The 21121-nt window shown below is 39.3% G+C and overlaps 1 long non-coding RNA gene across 1 annotated transcript in view; it reads left to right on the top strand.

Annotated features, from left to right (window-relative positions):
• LOC107052861 overlaps positions 1–21121 on the top strand; it is a 331879-nt gene that overhangs the window by 37275 nt on the left and 273483 nt on the right. The window contains exon 2 of the long non-coding RNA XR_005858753.1: positions 16670–16747. This is a non-coding gene — a long non-coding RNA (uncharacterized LOC107052861). The remainder of the gene's footprint in view (positions 1–16669; positions 16748–21121) is intronic.

Genomic DNA, 21121 nt, shown 5'->3' with positions numbered 1-21121 from the left:
AATCAGGTGACAGTTCAATCTGTTGACAAACCAAAATGACATTTGGTTATGTCATTTATGGCCTGGATCTAACCTGGTTTACATGAATGTAAATGAGGAATTGTCTCCAGTGAAATACAGGGAAGCAAGTGCTGTATAAACAGTCAGTTTACTTTTTTCCTCCTATATTAATTTTCTATCTGTAAAATGAGGGCATTTGTGCTTCTTTTCTTCACCAGGTTCTTAATTGCTTGTGCAGAAGTGAAATGTTATGATGATAATCTTCAAAACAAAGCCAGAAGTCTTTACCACTTTTTTATTATCACGATAATAGATTTATTTAATTACCTTATGCAATGAGAAGTTCCCCTGATTGTTTTATCCGGAATTAATCATGTTTCTGGCTTAAAAAAAAAAGTCCTTTATATATTTAGCTGTTCATGATTGCCCTTTAGTTAGTTCCATACAGTGTTTTATATTCTGAATAAGTCAGTGATTTTTTGTTTAGCAAAAGGTATGCTTAGACCAACGCCCTGAACTCCTCAGAGACACCATCCCAAATTAATTCTCCAGGTTGCAGCTGCATGATCTTGCTAAAGAAGTGAGTAATATTTTGACATTTAATATTAAATGAGTTATCTTTGAAAAATGCTTCCCTGCCCCTGGTGTACCTCAGGCAAATGGGAACATGCTTAACGTGTATAATGAAAACTTGGTAATGGAAAAAAATGGGAATTGAGACGACCTATCAGCATCTGGAATCTGCAGGACATGAAAACTGATAGTAAAATCATGGTGAGATTAAGACAAACTAATCAATTTGACTGCATTTCACTGCAACCCTCTTAACAATCCAGCTGTATTTATTCTTAATTCTCCAGAAGTCTATAACTTTTGGCAAGTGTTTGACTTCCAGCATTGAAAATTAGATGGTGAGATTTTCAGAAGCACTGAGAACAGTTGTTTTTTCATCAGCTGACTTTAGGGAGAATCCTATACATTTCAATTCTTTCTCATCCAAAGAGCACTTACAGTTCATGGGATTATTCCTTCTTATTTCCACCACCAAATTGTATCAGTATTTCTAAATTTTTCTTTTCGTTTTTGGAAATAAAAAACCTATTGTATCTTCAGGAGTTTTTAGGAATTATGGATGTTCAGGAACAAATAACGAGACTATGCTAGGAGAGTGAATGTTAAGATGAAGAGTTTGAACTTCATTGCTTATCTGCCAGATTAAGTATGCCCTCGGCTTTAGAGGAAGAGGTTAGGAAAAAAGTAGAGGTCTGACGTAAGAGTATAACAGTTTTTTGGAAATACGTAGCATCATCACTCCTTGAGGGCATTTTGCATAATTCACTATCAGTGAGCAATTCAAATTTCTCAAACCCTGGCCAACAAAGCCTTTGTACCATCACATACTATCATTTGTCTGCAGTTATATCTATCTTTATCTGCATACATCAATGCTGTGTTTCCACTAAAGAACATTATTGCTTATGCATGACTCAGAAACCTGTGGTCTTTATTCTATTAGTAACTCTCATACAGAAGAACTGACTCATCTTTTTAAAAAAAGGTCTCTATCAGTGTATCTGTAATCGTCACAGAGATTTTAAAGAAGTTAAAGGTCCAATTCCGTAAAAGGTTGAGTGCTAGACAGACTTCAACAGATCCAGAAGGTCTAATTCACATTCTTTTCCTGAGGGTTGTGGCTGTTTATTACTGTACCTCTTTGTGCCACTAGAGAGTTCATTTTTCCTCTTCCGTTAATCTGTGGTAGATAATTTTCCCTCAGGTTAATTGATTGCCAATTAATTAGATGTAATTTATTTAGTTGTAATGACTACTCCCTAGACGCTTGTTCAAAGCTACAAATATTTGTTGCTTATCCAAATTGACTAATAGGAAAACAACTAGTTTAAGATTAAAAAAGAACTATATAGGCAAATCTTACAATTTTTGCTTGCCTATGCACAGTTTTCTAAGCAGAAGGAAGAACAGACTGTAAAAAGCTATAGGTTTTCCTACAAAACAAGAACATGGTTAGTCTGTTCCATTTTTTAAGTAATTGGTTAGTGTTTATGGAGTTCTTAAGAGAAAACTGCCTACAATTTTATTCAGAATATTCAAAAGAAATAAACAAGGAAAAAAGTTAAGAGAGAGAAAAATAAATTATAGCCCGCTATGGATTATATTAGTCAGAAAATGAGATAGATGGTACAGCGAGTACCACTGCTTGGCTTTGAGGCCTAGAACAGTTAATTTTTAGTAACAACCAGATTACCAGAAACCTGGAAGTGGGAGCAGACCCTTGCACTTCACTACCCACATTGGTCCCATGGCATGTGCATAACATTGGCAGTGAGGCTTAAGTCCCTCAATGAGCAGAGAAGGCATTGCTGGGAGCAGAGATCCTGTACTGCTGCTGTCTGCCCTGACCCTGATGGTAGGTAGTCAGTCATCAACTACTGCCAGTAAACGTGCACAAGCTTAAGAGTCCATAGCTGCTGAATCCTGCTCAAGAACCATTTCCATTTCAAAATGGAAGCTAGGTAAAAGTAGCAGTGTGGATTCTGTCTTCTTATGCTCCCATTCGGAAGAAAAAGAAGCCTTCAATGTCTTAGACAATTTAGAAGTTAAAGATACGATTTACAATTTTACTATGGTATTCAAATCCTTCTAATTACTTTAAGAAATATATAAGCTGTTGTTTCAAATACTTAACTGTAGTTTCAAATACTGAAGTGTTGTTTCAAATACTTAAGTCTTTCATTTATAAATGCAAGTGCTGGTTGTTTGTTTCAAAAAGTGGTGAAATTCTATAGATTAGAAATTTTCTATGTCAATTAATACATATTTCTCATAGTTTAGTTTTGCTTTTACCTACAGAAATTGCTGTCTCAAGGGAAATGAGTTTCTAGGAGGGCTCCTCGTTATTTAGAAGCAAACAGAACATCAGATTCTAAGTGAAGCAGTGAAGTACCACTGGGAAATGTAGCATGGAACAAAGTTCTGGGCTGATTTAAGAGATGAAATTGAAACTTTTTGTCATTTCTGAACTGACAGATGTAATACATACCTGTGAAGCAGATTTCTTTCCAATATTTTTTCATTCTGATTGTATTTCAAAACTCCTATAGAAATGTTAAGAATTACTAGAGGCAGAAATCAGTAGAGTAGGTCTTGTTTTTGCATATGGATTCAAACTTAATATTAATCTTAATAGTTATAATTGGATGCCAAACCTTGGATCCACTAGAAAAATTCACAGTCCTTTATGTAGAAATAGCGTAACTGACCTTGGACTTGCTTTGCAATTATTGTGGCCAATTAAATCTTTGCATTGCATTAGACTTCATCCTGCTGCAGCAGCACAGTTCGGGTGTCATCTTGAAGAAACTGCAGACATTTCAGAGTTGAAACAGCTGCACTAGGAACAATGTATTTCCTTCCCACCTTACCTGGAGTATTCTGTCCTCCTCCTCACTGGTCTCAATAACATTTCAAATAGCAGTATGACAGTTGCAGACCCTGCTTGATTTAATGGCTTCACTTCCATATTGTGTCTTATATCAACAAGGTCTCCAGACACTGTGCTGACTGAAGTCTCAGTCCCTTATTCGCATGAGTAATCCACGTTCGTACAAGTAGTCACATTGACGTAAGTCACAGAATCCGGTGACGCTGATTAGATGGTTGTGTTACAGGGAAAGTTGTGGCACGGTCAAGACATGTTATGGTATGTGTAGCATTTAGTCAAGAAAATTGTGTGAGGATTGGCACTGTTTCAGACTCACCTTTTCAACAGTTAATTTCTGCCTTTTGTCCTCTGTAAGCCTCTGATGCAATATTATTGTTGGATGAGAGAGTAATAGCAGCCGTTGATTCAAAGCAATACAAAATCAGAAGTGCAAGGTATTCATTGACCAATTGTTTTGCAAGCTACCTGTGCAGTTAAGTACAGTTTTTTCTTTTTTTTTTAAATCACTTAAAGAGTGACAATTGTCTAAAAGGAGGACTTGAAAATTGATACATGAGATCTTCTTTATTAAGTTAAACTTCACCTACAATTATTGTAGAGAATTCTGAAAATGAGAATCTGAGTGGATTTGCATCCCTTTGTTACACTACACAGAATGGTACCAAAGTCACTCTTCAGTCCTTGAAATCACAAGACTTTTGCTTTTATATGATCACTTCCTAGGGATATGACAGCTTGTAGTCATGATGTATCGCTAACATTGAAATATTTTGAAGAGGTGGATGAATCAATGCTTTTCTTCTTTACATTTTCCTAACAAGACCAAATTATTAGAAAATAATTTGAGCAGAAACTCAAACTGACACTTTCTTTCTCAAGAAAATGTGAACCTCCCAGATTACATCCATGTCTTGGCATGAAATAGAATATATGTATTTTGGATTACAGCATTACTTTGCTCTCTACTTTCTGTTGTAAGGATATTTTGAAACGAAAGGTAATATTTTGAAATGAAAGGTAATATTTTGAAATGAAAATACATACATGTTTCACCACAATATGTTTAAATGAAATATTTTGGCACTTCTAAACTGGGTTGTGTTATTTTAAGAATATTTTTTCTCTGATGAATCCCGATATTCTGGGAAAAAATATTTAAAGAATTGAGAGTAGTTATTCCTTCTATTCATCCTCCCTGAAAATAATCCGGTTCAAATGTCTAAACATTTACACATTGCAAGTCACTAAGACATGATAATTGAGCAATAGGTTAATATTCATAATCATTTCTAAGAGAAGTAATGTGTGTCTACTGGAGTGCCATATACTTATTATTTTTTACTGTTGGAACTGAGGTCACACACACACAAAAAAAAAAAGTAAATGAAAAAAAATGAAAAACATAAAGGCAGATTCTCAGTGAAAATTTAGCCAGATTTGATGAGAAAATCAGGAATGTGATATTAGCAACTGTTGTGATTGGAGCTAGATTTCATTTCAAATATGAACAGCAATGAAGGGAAGGGGCCCAAGCTGGACTTGGGTTTGCCTACTACTCTAGGTTAGATCCCAAGTACTATCCAGAGCTGCTTGCACTGCCAGTTTGCTGCCAGTGTCCTCTAGAATGGCTATTAAAGATGTGCCTTTGAACGCTGTGTGTCACCTCCTTGTACAGCGTACTTGTGTTCAAAGTGAAGGTGGAGTTTGGGTGTTGCTGAAAAAGAGTCCAAGAAACTGTCACAATAAATATCAGTGAACACACTGATAAATGGTGCACTACAATGGACATATTACTGTAGTATGCAAGGCTTGAGGTTTATTTTTGCCTTTCTCTCTCTCCTCTTTTGAACAAACTTAAGGCTATCTGCATTATTCCTTTCCAAACTTGATACAGAACTACGTGTGTATGCTTACTCTGGTTGCTTCTGCTTTGGGGCTTTGATGTCTGTTAGGTTTTCATGAGCTTCTGTCATGTCAGTAATAACTAAACCCCTCATTATCACTTTGTCATAATGTGGCCCCTTCATAGGCTTCTGACAGTAATTCATGGACCTGACCTAATTCCCGGAGATTAGAGTCATATTAACACCACTGAATCTCAGTAACAGTGGTATTTCATGGTTTACAGGCTCTGGGTATAACCCTGTTGTAGTTTCCCCTTGACCTCTGCATATATACTGGCATATACAATGAATGGAACTTGGCCTATCTTCTTTTAGTGATAGGTACTGGCCAAGGACTGGCATACTTTCAGAAAATTGTTAGCTATGCTATTTTGCATTTTAGGTTCATTTCATGTGCTTACATAGACCTGAGAACTGGTCATGTCCCCTATCATTGATGCATTTGCTCTTGTAATTATTCTGTGGGGAAAAGGTCTATTATTAATTCCTATTCTGCAGAACTTGAGGGACAAAGAAGTGGCATGAGGTTGTAGAGGAGTTGAGTTTCAAATCCTATCACTGACATTTCTTCAGAACTATAGGCCACAATAGCTGTGCATCCAGTGGTCTTTCTTTGGACAAAACTCCTGTGCTTGTTGAAGGAATTCATTCTTCGACAGGACTCGAGGAACTGGCACAATAGCACTAAACCCTGAGTGAACTAATAAATGTCACTGTGGGAAAAATGTTGTGAAAGCAATTACTCTACCTGCTCATTAAGAGCATATGTGTGGGAAGCCGGGGCAGGCAGTAGGGCTGGGTGTGACAGGAGGCAACCAGGAGAGACATAAATAGCCAATGGCAGCAGAGGGGAAAAGCAGGTGCAGTTGTAGAGACTGAGATGTGAGTTTGGCACACAGAGAGGGAGGCAACCTTGAAAGTACTGAAAGAGTTAAGATCAAGCAGCACTGGCAGGCAGTTCACCCTGAGGGCCATGCAGCCAGCAAAGTAGAAGAGGGTGGCACAGAAGTGCTTCATTCTCTTATTGTCTGACCCCTACCTTCCATTTCCATCTTATGCACTTTCTGCGTGTTTTAAGTTGTAAACAAATTTTCCTAGGCTGGAAAATGTTTTTTTTTTTTTTTTCCTTTTTTTTTTTTTTCTTTCCAGCTTGAAATTTGATGTTGTTTGTTATTATTATTTTTTTAATAGTAGTAAGAAAGAAAATGTAATATTCAGGACCATTTGGCATAATTTAATATGTTTTTTAAGCAATTTTCATTTTTTGAAACCCTCTCCATACTAATAAAAGCCATGCCATCCTCAAGAGATTTTCATTAACGCATTTGCTGGACCACTTTATAGTATAATCTCCACAGAATTTTCACATGAATTTAGGGCTCTGACCCAAAGCCAGCGAGAAGAGTCTTATCGGTTTCATTGAATAAGGCCCTTTGCACAGAGGCCAACTCACTAAAAAGGGTATAATATGCTGGCTAATAAGCTGCTTAAAAAAAATATAATGTGAGCAAAATTCTCCACTTTGTTACATTGGTCTTACATGTCACCAAAGCCAATGGAGGTAAAGACAGTGGAGTTATACAGGTGAAGAGCCAGGGGCAGAGAATAGAGATTCACACTCTACATTAGCCTTCGATTCATATTGTTCATTAGCCATCTAAAACTGGTTTCAAAGATCAGAGGCAGTTAGTCTGTATCTTATACTAGTGCTGGGCCTGATCCAAAGCTCACTGTAGTCAACTGGAGTTGTTCCATCAGGCCCTAGGGGGCATGTATGTCTATGTGTGCAGATATGCATATGTCTCTGTGTCAATCTATCTATGTAATTTATCTATTTTTACCAAGATCACCTCTGGAGTGACTGAGAGCCTCAGTGGTTGATGTTAAGCAATATGTAGAATCCCCGAAGCCTTCATCTTCTTTATACTTGCTGATCCTGTAATATAAAAATAAATGTAGGTTAGTAGATGATCTGTGAGACATATACAGTCAAGCATGCAGAACACACAGAAGGAGCAGGGTTGTTTCCCATCCAGTTGGACAGGTTGTGCCATTGGCAGGACACAGCAAGCTGCTGCCAGAAAGGCATCACTCATTTTTCAATTCTCAGACTCTGTTTTTATATGCTGCTTATGGGTATTGGATGAACTGTTCACTGTAAATCAATAATACTTAATCTTCAGATTAATGAGAAACTAAAACTGTTTCTAATAAATGTTTAAATGCTTAGCATTTTTTAGAAACCAGGCCTTTTGTGAGGAATCATCTCTTTTTTTTTGTTGTTATTTTATGGTATAAAGACATTTGTGAATCATTGAAAAGTAAACGAGTAAAAGGACAGGCATGTATTCTAGCTCTTTGTTTTGTAATATGAGCTGCACAAAAATCTGATGAACAGACAACAGCATCATAACGGACAGTAAATAAGGTGCAGTATTTATTTTGAAAAAATGAATGCCCTTCGGAAGAGCAATTGTAATATTACTGTGCCATGGTTATATTGCTGTTTCTCTGTTCCAGACTGCATCCAACTGAAAAAGATCTGGGCGAAGTGCATAAGGGAGAAGAGTTGTCAGTGAGTCTCTCTTCTTAGTTTCTGGGCCTGAAGCATTGCTCTTGGAAAAAAAAAGGCAGGGGGAAGGATTGAGATTTTTGTTTTTGTTTTGTTTTGCAGCTTTGCAGTTGTGTGCTTAAGAATTCTGCGAAGTGATGAAAAAATGAGAGTGAGTGGCGGACTTAAGATGAATGGGGCAAAACCAGTTCATTTTTGTAAAGAACAAATATTTTTTCCACCAGAAGAACTATGTGAAGTGAAATTGCTCGTCAAAAGTAGCAAAGCAATACAGTGGTCAGTAAACTGCAAAGTTTTGCTCTTCATCAAACAAAGAAAAGCAATGAAATGTTCTTAGAATTTCCTCTTTACTGTGTGAGGAATGAAAATAGCCCAGAATAATGTAGTGGGCGAACTGTATACACCAAGCAATAAACTAAACTTCCTGTCTCTAACAAAAGGCTTCTCTTCATGAGGTGCCAGCACTTTAAACTGCAAAGTATTGGTATCTAATTCTCTTTCAGCTCTTTAAGAAAGTCTTTTGAAATATTTGTAGTTTAGTATTTAAATTTTTTGTGGTTTTTTTTTTTTTTTTGTGTGTGTGTTTTTAAAGAAACATAAGCTGCTGATAGATGAAGAGCATAAGCTGTACTGTTTGGAGCCCCAGATTCTAAACTTTTTGGGCAGAAACCACTTTCCTTTTTTAACCATCTCACAGACCCCAGCGTGTGGAAAGAAATGTATAGTTTTTACCCTTTAACGTGTTTTTCTGAGCTGATTATGTGCCTACTGAAACACTATTATTCCATAGTTCGAGTTATGTAGACTTCAGTGTTCTTTTCCCCCTTTCTGGTCACACAAATAATTCATCTCCATCAATCATGCACACATCATCAAGGATTCAGGTGCCTCTTAGTGGGGAAAAAAAACCCTAAGTTTCTTCCATCTGTTGCCTAACAGCTGAGAAGTCTATGTCCTTTACTACTGCTGAAGTAGTAGATCAACCTTTTCCTGAAGAAAAACAGTATTTATTCTCATTTAGGGATGTGGATTTGTATACTCATGATTTTACATATAATCTCGCGTCAAATTCTATTACTCTTTTTTTTCCTGGAATAGAATGGGGGGCAGATATGTACAATGCTGAAGACTGAAATTTGTGTGTTCACAGAGCCAAATGTATTACTAGTTTTTGACAGCATAATAGGTAATGAACACTGCTAGCTATGGGGAATCCAAGGGACGTTCTAAATTTCTCACTGACCAAGCTAGGAGACATAGAAACTTTCCCACGTGTGAAGTTTAGGTTCTCCATCTCCAGGAGGTGCACTAAGTAGAATTAAACCCTGAACTGACAAAGAAAGAGTTGTCCAGAGACAATGGGGAGGGTCAGAAGGGCCTCAATCAGTGGAGAATAGCAGCACCTGGAGCAGCTGACAGGAGGCACACCTGTGAAGATCTCGGTTTCCTCTCCCTGGGAAGTGTTCCCTGAGCTGGTCTTCTAAGAGAAGGTTTGGGTTGGAGGCTAGGATCGATTTTGGCACAGAAAAAAGGCACGTTCTAGGTTGGTAAACTTCCAGTTTGATATTTTCTTAAAATGCTAAGTTATTTTAAGATGCATTTACTTTTTCTGTGGATCTTACGGATGGAAAATTCTAGTTGCTTCTCTGAACTGTGGAGAAAATGCATGTGTGTTCTGTTTGGAGTTGATGAGGATGAGTTATTTTGTGTATGTGTTGGTTTTTTGTTGTCTTCCTTCCCACCCTCTCCCCAGTCCACGCATGTTGTGTGGTCTGCACTTAAGTTGATATCTATAAATTGTAGTGTTGTGGGTCACGTGCTGGCTGGAGAGCTGAGCTGCAGAGGAAGACTAGGCTACACCTGGAGCAATGCTAACGATCAGCCTGAGAGCAGCTTCATTTCTAACTGCAGGGAATAGGTCTGTACTGCCTCCAAAACTAAGGTTACTCACAGCTCAGGTGCTGGGCTTGGGCAGACCATCAGAGCCAGTGATGTGTGTGTGACTTCTAAATGGGACTCCTGCTCCTGACATAAACCTTGTGAGCAGATATGTGAAGGCAGAATACAGGCTGGTGAAATCCATGTATTGTCACAGAGATATGCTACTGCAGTGTATGAGGTGATCACAGGTAAACAGCCTTGATAAGAATAGCTTAAACATTAACAGACTGCTCTCTCTTTAGAGGAGGTATTTGGATCTCATTGCAAAATGATATGATAAGTAAGAAGGAATCCTTTAAGAAAAGGATTGTGTGCAGAAGAGCATGTATCTTGCAGACGTGCCCTGATCAGTTCTCCAGGTGTGGTACCTCTAATTCTTGCCTTGGCAGTGTAGAGGCTCTAAATGCTGCAGGCTTTTTCACTAGCTTACAAATTTGGGTGTAGCTTTTGTATGCTGTGCCCACCCTCTGAGTGTGTGTGCCAGGTTGTGCATGTGTACAGGGAGAAGGCCTGGTGCTGCTGGCTCTGCTGAGAGCCACACAGCTCCTGTGTCTGCTAAGTCCAGTGCTCCGAAACTGTGAAGATGGCATATGCAGCTGCATGCTAAAGATGGTACACTTCCTCATGAGACTGTGTTTCTACAGACACCATTTAAGTGACCTAATTTTTGACCTCTCATACACCCATGATGCTTGGCTCTGGTGTGAGTTACTCTTAACTGACATGTATCAGACTGAGGTCAGTTTGCAAGCTCTTAATTTAACAGCAAAAAAGGCTATCCAGCAGTATCCTTGATTAACTGAAGTCTTCACAGAGAGTCGTGAGCTTGGCTCAGCAAGCCTTGAAATTTATCTGCTGTTGGAATATCTACAGGAAAGAACAGCTGAATGACTGAAGAATATAAGAAATCTTAGTTTGTCTGGCACAAAATAGCTTGCCACCATAAAAGATGAAACCATAAGAGGAGATAGGAGAAGCCCTCTCAGCTCTTTAAGTTTTCAACATGCAGTCTGGAATGGCTTTCAGTGTTGCTTCTCTCTGAAACTTGCACTTTAAATGAATCTGTAACAACCAATCCTCGTACCAGTCCTTTGTGAAGGAAGTTAGTGTGTATTCATGATATAGAGATAGTGTTAATATAGTTTTAATGTGTTTTGTATTTACATGTGGCTCCAAGCTTGTTGTGCATAACAGAGCAAATATAAGTAAGGTGGGGCTGAGCATGAGCTGGATTCCAGCGTGTTTTAGGAAGCCAAAATAAACACTTAAATACAACATTACCCATGGACATTATGTACATTATCTACAGTTTCTGATGCTGGCTATTAAAAGGTTGAGGGGAAGATGGTGAAATATCCAGGAAACACGCTGCTGGGGATATGTGTGGGCTTGATCTTGATCTTGCTCTTGCTGTGGAAATCATGCCAGACTCTTCTGCAGCTCAGAATGAGGGTTGCCCAGTCTTTCTCACCAGCATGTGTTGGGGTGGCCTTGGGCTTTTTGCAGGAGTGACCCACCAGCAGTGGTGAATAGGTGCTGAGGTGAGCATCTGGTGGTCAGACTTTTCCCCGCTACCTGCTCTATTGCACCCCTTGGAGCAGGACTGTGCCTCTGTTTCCCACTTGTACTTTGTCCAGCAGCTGCCAGCTCTGTACTACTTGTTTGCCTTGCGGTACTGTCTGTGGGCATCATATCATCAAATTCACTCCACACCTGTTTTATTGCTCCCTGTTATTTAGTTTATCTCTTTCCAGCCATACATATTATGCTTTTGTATAATGAGCTCTGTCTCTATGTCCAGCCTTGGCATTCTTGCTTGCTTAGATTGTAAACTCTGGAGAAGACTGCTGGCCTTGGTTTGCTGACTACCTGTTTTATCTTATCCCTTGTGATAAATATTGATAATAATAAGGGCTCGTTACCTTAAATAACACTTTTTTTCCTCTAACTCTGGTGCAGTTCAGTACTTTACCGTAGTTGATGACAGCACTTGAAGGTTCAGGATTTGCATCTTTTGAAGCTTTTTAAATGTCTTGTGTGGAAGGGCTCTTGTCTTCTTCAGAGCCTCAAGGTACTACTGTTATGCTACTAACAGAGGGAGTATTAAACAGAAATATTTAAAGTTACTTTCTGTTCTTGGTATGTTGTCTGTTAAAACAAACAACAAAAAAAGAAAACGCCACAACTTTCTGCTTTTTTCTTTTGTCAGTAAAACCTCACCGATGCGTATTGAACTCTGTAGAGAGACCCTTTAATTATGGTGCATCTGAATGTCTGTAACATCAGGAGTTAAAGATCTGTATTTCAAGGAAAGAAGCGTTTTTGTTTTTAATATAAATGAATATGCTTCGGCTTTTTTACCAAATTCAAACTGCATGGAAGGGTATTTCATAATAGACTAGGAAGGCAATACAAAATTAAGTAAAGCTGGGTCTGGTGCCTAAAAATATTTGGCAGAATTCCCTAGAAAGCCACATTTGAGCATTTTTAATGTATATTACAAGGCAGACAAGAATAATTATCTTCTCTTGAAGTTCCCCAAGTGAGAGAAGTGCATTGTAATGCCCTTTGAAAGAAAATAATGTAAGCTGCCAAATGATTATATTGCAGGATTCTTCCCCACCGCCTGTTTCTTTCACCCATCTGAATGTATATAATGTATGTTAGAGAGGACTTAGGCTTAACACCTTTAAGTAGATGCGACTGCTAATGCACAGCATATTCCTTGCTAAAATTAATTAAAGCAAGTATTTCTAAATGGTTAAAAGAGAGTAGCATTGAACATGAGGCACATCTTGAAGTTTTACGTTATGAATTCTTGGGAAAATTGAAGTAACTTAATTCTGATTATTCCCCCTTCCCCCCCCACTTCTAAATGTCGTTCAAAACCTGGAATATGAAAGCATCTGTTATTTGTCATCTTAACCATAATTAAAATCATATAATCGTTTGAGTTGTAATGGACACTTAAAGGTCATCTAGTCCAACCCAATGCAGTGAGCAGGAACACCTACAGCTTGATCAGAGGCTCAGAGCCCTGTCCAGCCTTGAATGTCTCCAAGGATGAGGCATCCACCATCTCTCAGGGCAATCTGTTCCAGTGCTTCTCTACCCTTATTGTAAAAACCTTCTTCTTTATAGCCAGTCTAAATCTCCCTTCTTTTAGTTTGAAACCATTTTACCTTGTCCTGTCACAACAGACCCTGCTAAAGAGTCAATGGTGTATTCCTAGATGTGGGAGCTGAGACATGACAGTATTAATTGTACCTGTAACAATAGCTTATATTTTAAGAAGACCTTGATAAATACCCAACTCATTTTAAAATAAATTGTCATTCTGAAATTCCATATGGAGTTGGAAAAAAAGGGAAGGAAATTTCGTTAGATGTGAGAGGATTTCCTGTAGAAGTAGTAGAAAGACTTAGTGGTAGGTATTATCGTGACTGTTTTCTTTTGAGTCTTGTGATGCTTGTCAGAAGAGAGTTGCAAGGAAGGGCAGGTGTGCCAGCATCTTCATGCAGAGCATATCTGCATATCTTTTTCTTCATATTCTGGTGGTGAGGAGTGTAAGGGTAACCAGAATAATTAACAAAGAAAGGATTCTTGGGAATGGAATTAGCTGCAAACTTCACCATTAACTTAGCAAATATGTGGTGTGTGAGGAAAGCCAGTGCCCTGATACCGAATTCCTACATGGAAAGAGGCCTAGGCTCATGGGACTAACATGGGAATAAAGGGATTGAAGGAGAGGCCAAATTCTTTAATGTTATAGGCTGGAATTGACATCACTTGTGTAAGAATGTTCCCTCCTGATTTACATCAGCCAAGAGAAGTCTTTGCAGGATCTTGAGAGACCTGCAGATATGTGATCCTGCAAGTAAAGAAAGAAAACTAGGAATATATGGAGGGACAGTGAGAGATATTTTGGTAGCAAGAACAAAAGAATAAGATGGGAGGCAAAGCTGCAGTACAAATACTGAGGCTGAGCAATCCTATCCTGGGAATGCATCTGAGTGAGAAGCTGCAAGATGCTTTCTTAATTATGTTTTTTCAGGCCAGAGGACATGAAATCAGACTGCCTTATTTCAAGGAGGAAGTGGGAAGTGGGAGAATAGGACTGTAGAGTGGTTTGGACTGGAAGACACCTTAAACCCCACTCCGTTCCAACACCCAGAGGTATGCAGGGCTGCCCCCCACCAGCTCAGGCTGCTCAGGCTCCATCCATCCTCACATGGAGTGCCTCCAGGGGTGGGGCACCCACAGCTCTGGGCTGCAGTGCCAGGGCCTCACCACCCTCTGAGTAAAGAATTTCCTCCTCCTAATACAAATCTCCCCTCTTTTAGTTTAAAACTGTTCCCTCTTGTCCTATCATTGTTAGCGCTCACTTAATTTGGTAGGATCTGTTCATATGACACGTTCATGTGGTTTATGTACATCTACTTGGATGAAGATCATTGAATTAATCAGGTGATCAGGACAGATTGTGTACCAGTGTTTCCTGAGAGATCGATGATCTTATAAGTGTCTTCAGGCTTGGCCTGCTGCAAAGAGATAGGGTACTTTGGAAACATCTGCAGAAATTTCTCGTAGAAGTGTACTGATGTAAGCTGGATAGGACTAGTAAAACTGTGGTTTCATTTTATGGGTAACAAATTGATACTAGGGATACTTTTCTGGGCATTCAAACTTAGCACTGTGACTGGGTAACTTGTATCTGCCTCTGGCACCAACAGTAATGTTCATGAAGCAGCGGGGAACTTAGTATAGCCCATCACCATTTACTTAATTTTCTTGGGAAAGTTTGCAGTTGACATCATGCTCAATTTTGCAGCTTTAGTTCAGCAAGTGCCGCAGTTGTATTCTGGGCACATATAGCCATATCACCTATTAACATTTTGTTTGAGGTGTTGGCTATGACTTGTCATTCCTGATTATACAAAAGGACCAACTGTACTTAGGAAAATTACTGTGATTGGTTGTATGTAGCATAAGAGGCACTGCAACTACATGTTGGTAATTGTTACTATGAACTCATCTTCACAGACCTGTGGTGAATTGATTGTTTTAGGCTGCTGGTGCTGGGGAGCGTGAGGGGAAAAAAAACACAGTGGTGGAGAGGAAAGGCTCAGTGGTGATGGCAGCTTTGCTCCGCTCTTTCTGTTATGGTGTACTGGAATAGATCTATAGATGCATTACAGTTCACAAATGTTAGGCATATTTCAAAGAAGCCGAAATGCAGTGCAGGAAGGTTGAGTTGTTCATGTGCTTTGACTCAGCAGAGAAGCAAGGGAGAAAGTGGTCATTTCATCCTTTCTTTATTGGAATGGAATGCAACTGGATACTTTCCACCTATGCTGACTCCCTCATCTATACCTCATAGCTCTCTCTGCTCCCAGCTTTTATTTGCTTAAGGAAGTATGGTGGTTTAACAATGGATGGACTGTTGAGCTGTGCCACACTGTTTTCACTCCTCCTTCTCAGAGGGATAGGGAGAAAACATGATGAGGAAAAAAAAAAAAAGTCCCCAAAAGCTCATGGGTTGAAATAAGGAGCAATTGAATAATAATAATAATAGTAAAGTAAAGGCTATGCTGAAGCAAGAGGAGAGAAATTATTCTCTACCTCCCATCAGCAAGTAATGTTTGGCCACTTCCTAGAAAGCAAGGCTTCAGTGTGTGTGGCAGTTGCTCAGAAAGACAAGCATTTTCACAAGAAGAATCTTTCCCCTTCCTCTGTCCCCCAGCCCTTATTGCTGAGCATGACATCACAGCAAATGAGAGATCCATTCTGTCAGTTAAAGCCAGCTGTCCTAGCCATGCCTCTTGCCCACCTGTAGCCTACAGGCCTCTGTGGGGCTTGGGCCATTGGCACGCAGTGTGGCTGTGCTGAGGTCCTTAGGACACTGCAGGAAGGGATTCTGCTGCCAACTACCTTAGCAGTGCTACGAGGTTGGCTATGTGTGTTCTTTGTCTTTTTTTTTTTTTTTCTCACATGACAGAGGGTTTTTTTTCAGAGATTGAAAAACAGTCTATCCTGGGACATGAATATATGTAAACAAACTACTATAAAAGGTTGGAAAAATAAAACATCATTTTACTGCCTATTGAAAACTGAGGACCAGGTGAAGCCTCTGAGGCCCTGGGTATTTGATTTACTAGGGTTGGTCACTCCCCTGAAACCAACATCAGTCTATGTTCTCTTCACATATGTAGAACCTTTGTTTGCTTGTATTTGATATAATTCATTAAAAAAAAAAAGGGGGGGGATAAATTGTTTTGGTTTTCTTGTTTGTGTAAACTTCACATGCACGGGATTTACTTTTCAAAGCTATCAAATGAAGTATTGCTCTGAATGTGGAGATGTAGAGTTCTAAATAAATAGGATGATGGAGCTTTGCGAGGGTTTTTCTTGGTTTTTTTTTTTTTCCCCTCCATTTGCATACATATGAGTTCTACCAACTCAGAAAGAAACGTTGTTTTGCAGTCTAACCTACTTGTTCTGTTTCTGTGAAGTAAACACACCTTTTCCTAGGGACTCTTTGCTTAAGACTTCAGTTGTGTGGTAGTCGCTGACTCAGCACCTTTTTTTTTGTGGTTGTGTATATGTATGTCTCAGTTTATTTGGTTGCCGGTCTAGAAGACGGTAGGGTTATAATTGACTTCATATAGCTAAATGCCATTGTCCTGTAAAAAAGCTGTTTTCTATAATTTGATTTTTGAGATTAATCAACCTTCTGGTTATGGAAATGAATTACTTTTTAAATTTATTTTTTGTAATATTTGTTTTCAGATCTCCTTTGACCTGGACAGTTTGGCTTCATCTTGGATACCTTTTGACTTCAAAGATTTAATCGTGATCACCAGTCAGGTAACAAGAGAACCTTCCTTTGTATCTGTAGTTGTTTGTAGTACTTTATATGGAATATGGCTTGTGATATTTTATATGGAATCTGTCTGTCTGTGGCCTTTGTGGAAAACAAGGGTCTCAAGACATTTTGCAAACATACTTCTGAAGTCTTCATGAGGACATCATGGACATAGAGGCCAAAAAAAAAAAAAAAAAAGACTCTTCAGTAATGTAATAATGTTTTTGTACAACTTCTGATTCAGAAGTGCTGAAACATTTTATTTGGATAGAGCCATTTTGCTTTTAGTGCAACTTAAAAGGCAAAGTCATGATTAGTTTTGATTTATTGGATAAATACCTGGAAATAGGAAGTCAAGAAAATAGTGCTGAAATAAGACATTTGGGCTTCTTGACATTAAACCATCCCTAAACTGCCTCCTCTCACATGGTCATGTGCTCTCTATGGGGCTTTGTCAAGCATTCAGGCATGTAGGTGTTGTTGTACTGAACCCCTGAGTATTGAGAGGAGCTGTGACTACTGTACCCTGGAGTAACTAGAGAATGAAAATGGTGATGGACAGCTGGATGGTATCCAGATCCAGGAAGAGTTCAGAGAGTGCTCTTCAGCTTCTCTGCAATGATCGTGTTTCTAACTGTTCCTGCTGATACAAAGAGTGTGAACAAATTGCACTCGCAGGAAAAAAATCAAACCCAGAGTGCTTGTGTGTGCTTAACATTTTAAAACAGCAAAGCTTGAGAACTGTTTTCTTTTGAATGTGTTCTGAGTAAGTTTAATGTAGTCCTTTGTAAAGAAAACAGAAGTCTGGAAACCCAAACCTCCAGGAGACTGCTCTATTAGATAATTTGAAAATCTTTAATGATCACACACATAGATCTGAGGGATCTCAGGCACACAGCTGGAGTTTCAGAGCACAGGCTGTATTTGCCAACTGTCTGTAACCAAGCAGATCTTGGCTGCATATTCTGCTTCATATAGCTGAGTGTTATTCGTTTTGCTCCTCGTCGCTTTTAGGTTGGTCTTTCCAGGAAGACTGACAGAACCTAAGAGAAACAAGTCTTTCCCCTGCCTAAGAAACTAGTAACATCATGCCTGTTACTAACTCAGATCGAGCTGGTGGTGTTTTAGTGTTTGCATTTTCTAATATGGGCTGAATATCCCAGTCAGCCTAAAAATGCAGAGGGGCTTTTCTGTAGCATCAGAGTTACGTGTCTGCAACCTATGCAGACTTTTATGCAGACTTCTCAAGGGTGAAAAGACAGAAATAAAAGATATATTGACATTCTACTGGCTAATGTGGCAGTCAAGCCCCCATTGTGGTATCATATTGTACAGCATTCGTGTATTCTACCTAGCAAGTTTTGAAACAAAGATTTTATGATGACTGCATTTACGGTATTCAATGAAAATGGATAAATAGATAATGGGATGCTAAAGAAATCATAGTTTCAGCTCCCTAGAGCTGAAGCTTATGGATGGAGGTTAATGATGTTTTGGGTTTTTTTGTTACTTTCTTAATGCACTGTGCTTAATTTCTAATTACTATTACAGCCGAGGAAAGGCAGAAGTTCTCAAAATCTTTCTGTTTGATGACAACAGTGTTTTTTAACCAGGCCCTATTAATAAGAGACTAATAACTGCTAAGAAGGGGGCAAGTGCTAACAAACTATTGACTGAAAAAAATAATAGAAATATAAGGTATATGTTGCTGTTGATTTCTCAGACTTCAGCTAAACTATGTAGGGAAAAGATGTGTGTTCAAAGTGTTCCCCTACACATTTTTGGTTTAAGAGTTTTGAAAGATGATGGTAGCATGTTATACTAAAATATTAGTGACGTGAGCCTGTATTTTCATCAGTGGGGACAGTTTGTAGATTTCCTTCAGAATTGCAGTGTTGCTCTGAACAAATGCTGAAATTGAGGCAGTATTTAGTTCTCACAGATGTAGTCTATGACCTATAGACCAAAGGCTGTTGGTGGGTGCAATGTTCTTTATGTTCTGGAAATGAGACTTGCTGACAGTATTTCTTTGGTGTTACTGACTGAAGTGTATCAAGTAGTTCCTATAAAAAATCTAAATGGAAATCCATCCATGCTTGTCAGAGACAGGGAACTCTGTTAGTCAGCCAGACTGTCAGTGGCACTACACATCTCTACCTGAAACAACGGAGTGGTTTTGGTTCAGCACACTTGGCAATGACAGAATTTTCCAGTTAGCTGGGAGACAATCAAGCCAACTCTTCTCATTGGGATTTTAACATCCCATAACAGTAATTCCTGAAAACCATTATTGCTAGAGAATAACTGTGTGGACATTCAGGGTGTTTTCCCTGTAGAAGGAACCTACATAACAGACACTCAGGTTGTTTTATACCATCAGCAAGCAATTCCATATCAGAGCCTCTCTTTTGGTGTTGGTTTCTGAGCCTACTCTTGTGGCTAGGGGCATCTTATGCTCGGGTAAAGTTTCTGTCAGTCAGGGGAGAACTTGTCTGTCATTTGTAGAGAATTCAAGAAATGGAGGATGATCAGTACTTACCCTTCCCATCCTGCCTATACTTGTGGTTGATCTTAGCTTAAAAGTAAAGTGAAACTCCAGATAGGTAAGCTGTTATGCACTTAAAAGGCTTTCAGAATTACTTCATCAGCTTTCTGCCTGAGTAGCAAGAGGATTCAGACTCAAAAGTGGTGACTGTCCATAGGTCAGTGTGAAATGAAGACAGATATGGCCTTGCCTCAAGGCATTCATACTATGAAACTGGTGAAAGAGAAGGCTTGGGGTATCTTGCACAAACATAACACGGTAAATCAACGGCCCAGTTAGACATAGATACTGCATTTTCTGGCTTTTGGATCCACTGTATTCATGTCTGCCTATGCTGTTCTACTGTCTCTAATATCAGTAGAGCTGGCCTTTTAAAGCACTCAGACTACCTCTTTTCCTTCCACTCAATAGTCAGTGTTGGTCAGATCATGAGTAGTGTACAATTGCTGCACATCCCTGTGATTTTTCACTCTAATTTGTGCTGAGGACTTCACTACCAGCTCTATCTCTATCTTTGAGCAAGGCCATTGGCAATTGTTAGCAGTTGTGAGCAGTTACAGTACTGTACATTACTCTTTAATTAGGACACAGTCCAAAAGCCAGAAAGTTGATTGACTGCTCCCCTCTGCATAAATACATCTTTATCCTTGTTTTCCACTGCTTCAGCATCCAAGGAGTAGGAATCAAGTGCTGTTCCTTTCTCTGCTGAACAGAGACAAGAGCTGCAAACTGCCTTCTGCACCTGTGAAGATGTAGGTTCCTTTTGGTAACCACTGTGCACAACAGCAGTGACCCATATAAACTCAAGCAGCTCTGTGGATGGTGACCTTGTACACAGAAAGGAAGGAAAGGGGGTGGAGGGAGAAATGAGGGTTCATTTTCTCTCTACAGCAGTCTTTCTGGGTGGCCTTGAACACATCACTTATATCCTTTCCCTCTTTCCTGCCCCTCCTTTTCCTCCGTGCGCTTCAGTCTCCCACCTGTGAAAGGAGGATGATAAAACATCCTCTCACACTGTTTGTCCAGCTAAAGGTTCCTCCTGATGACCACTTCTCCACAACAGATGATCTTGGTGCAGTGCTACAGCATTGAAGTTAATGAGGTTGAACTTGGAAGTGAGTTCAAGGGTTAAGTATTGAATGTAATATAAACATTTAGAAGCCAGATTTTACAGTAGGCTTCAAGAATGAGATTTTCAAAGTTCCTGAATATCCATGTATCAGAGAGATTTACCAAATTAATCACTCTTATGCCCCAGGAAATTCAAGTTTTAAATCCACACTCGTGTTTCTGGATCAGAGGCTTGACTCCCTGAAGCAAGGAACACCTGGCAGTTTGCTGTGAATATGGTGGAGATGAATTTGGGTTCAGCAGTTCCACAGTCATGTTTGAAGAGTTAGAGGTGGATGTGGGGACCTTACTGTAAATGCTTGAGGATTTTTTAGGGGGTGTGAGCATGCAGGGCTGTGTGCTTTTTCTTAATTTTTTTTCTTCTTTTCCTTAAACCACTGTTCCATTTCAAAATGTAACTTGTTCACAAGGGCAAAGTATGTGTACTAAGTGTCTTGATTCATCAGTAGACTTCAGACTGCCAGATGCATGTGGTGGTCTTGGTTATTGTCCAACCAAAAAAGTCACAAGGACCTGACAGTGTGCGTATATATTTTCACACACAGCTATTTTGGCATTTCAGCTAACTGGCTGTATTTGCTTAGTGGAAATGTGGACTGAGCCATTGCAGGAGTGAGGGGGTGGTCCTCCCAGGTCACAGTTGGGGTTACTGGTAGGGCAGGGTGGGGAAGTTTGGATTGCAGCTGCCTACACAAAATGT

Source organism: Gallus gallus, chromosome 3 (assembly GCF_016699485.2).
Source record: "Gallus gallus isolate bGalGal1 chromosome 3, bGalGal1.mat.broiler.GRCg7b, whole genome shotgun sequence".
NCBI classification, from domain to species: Eukaryota; Metazoa; Chordata; class Aves; order Galliformes; family Phasianidae; genus Gallus; species Gallus gallus.
The sequence above is the reverse complement of the archived record's forward strand: the minus strand, read 5'-3'. Positions and strand labels throughout refer to the sequence as shown.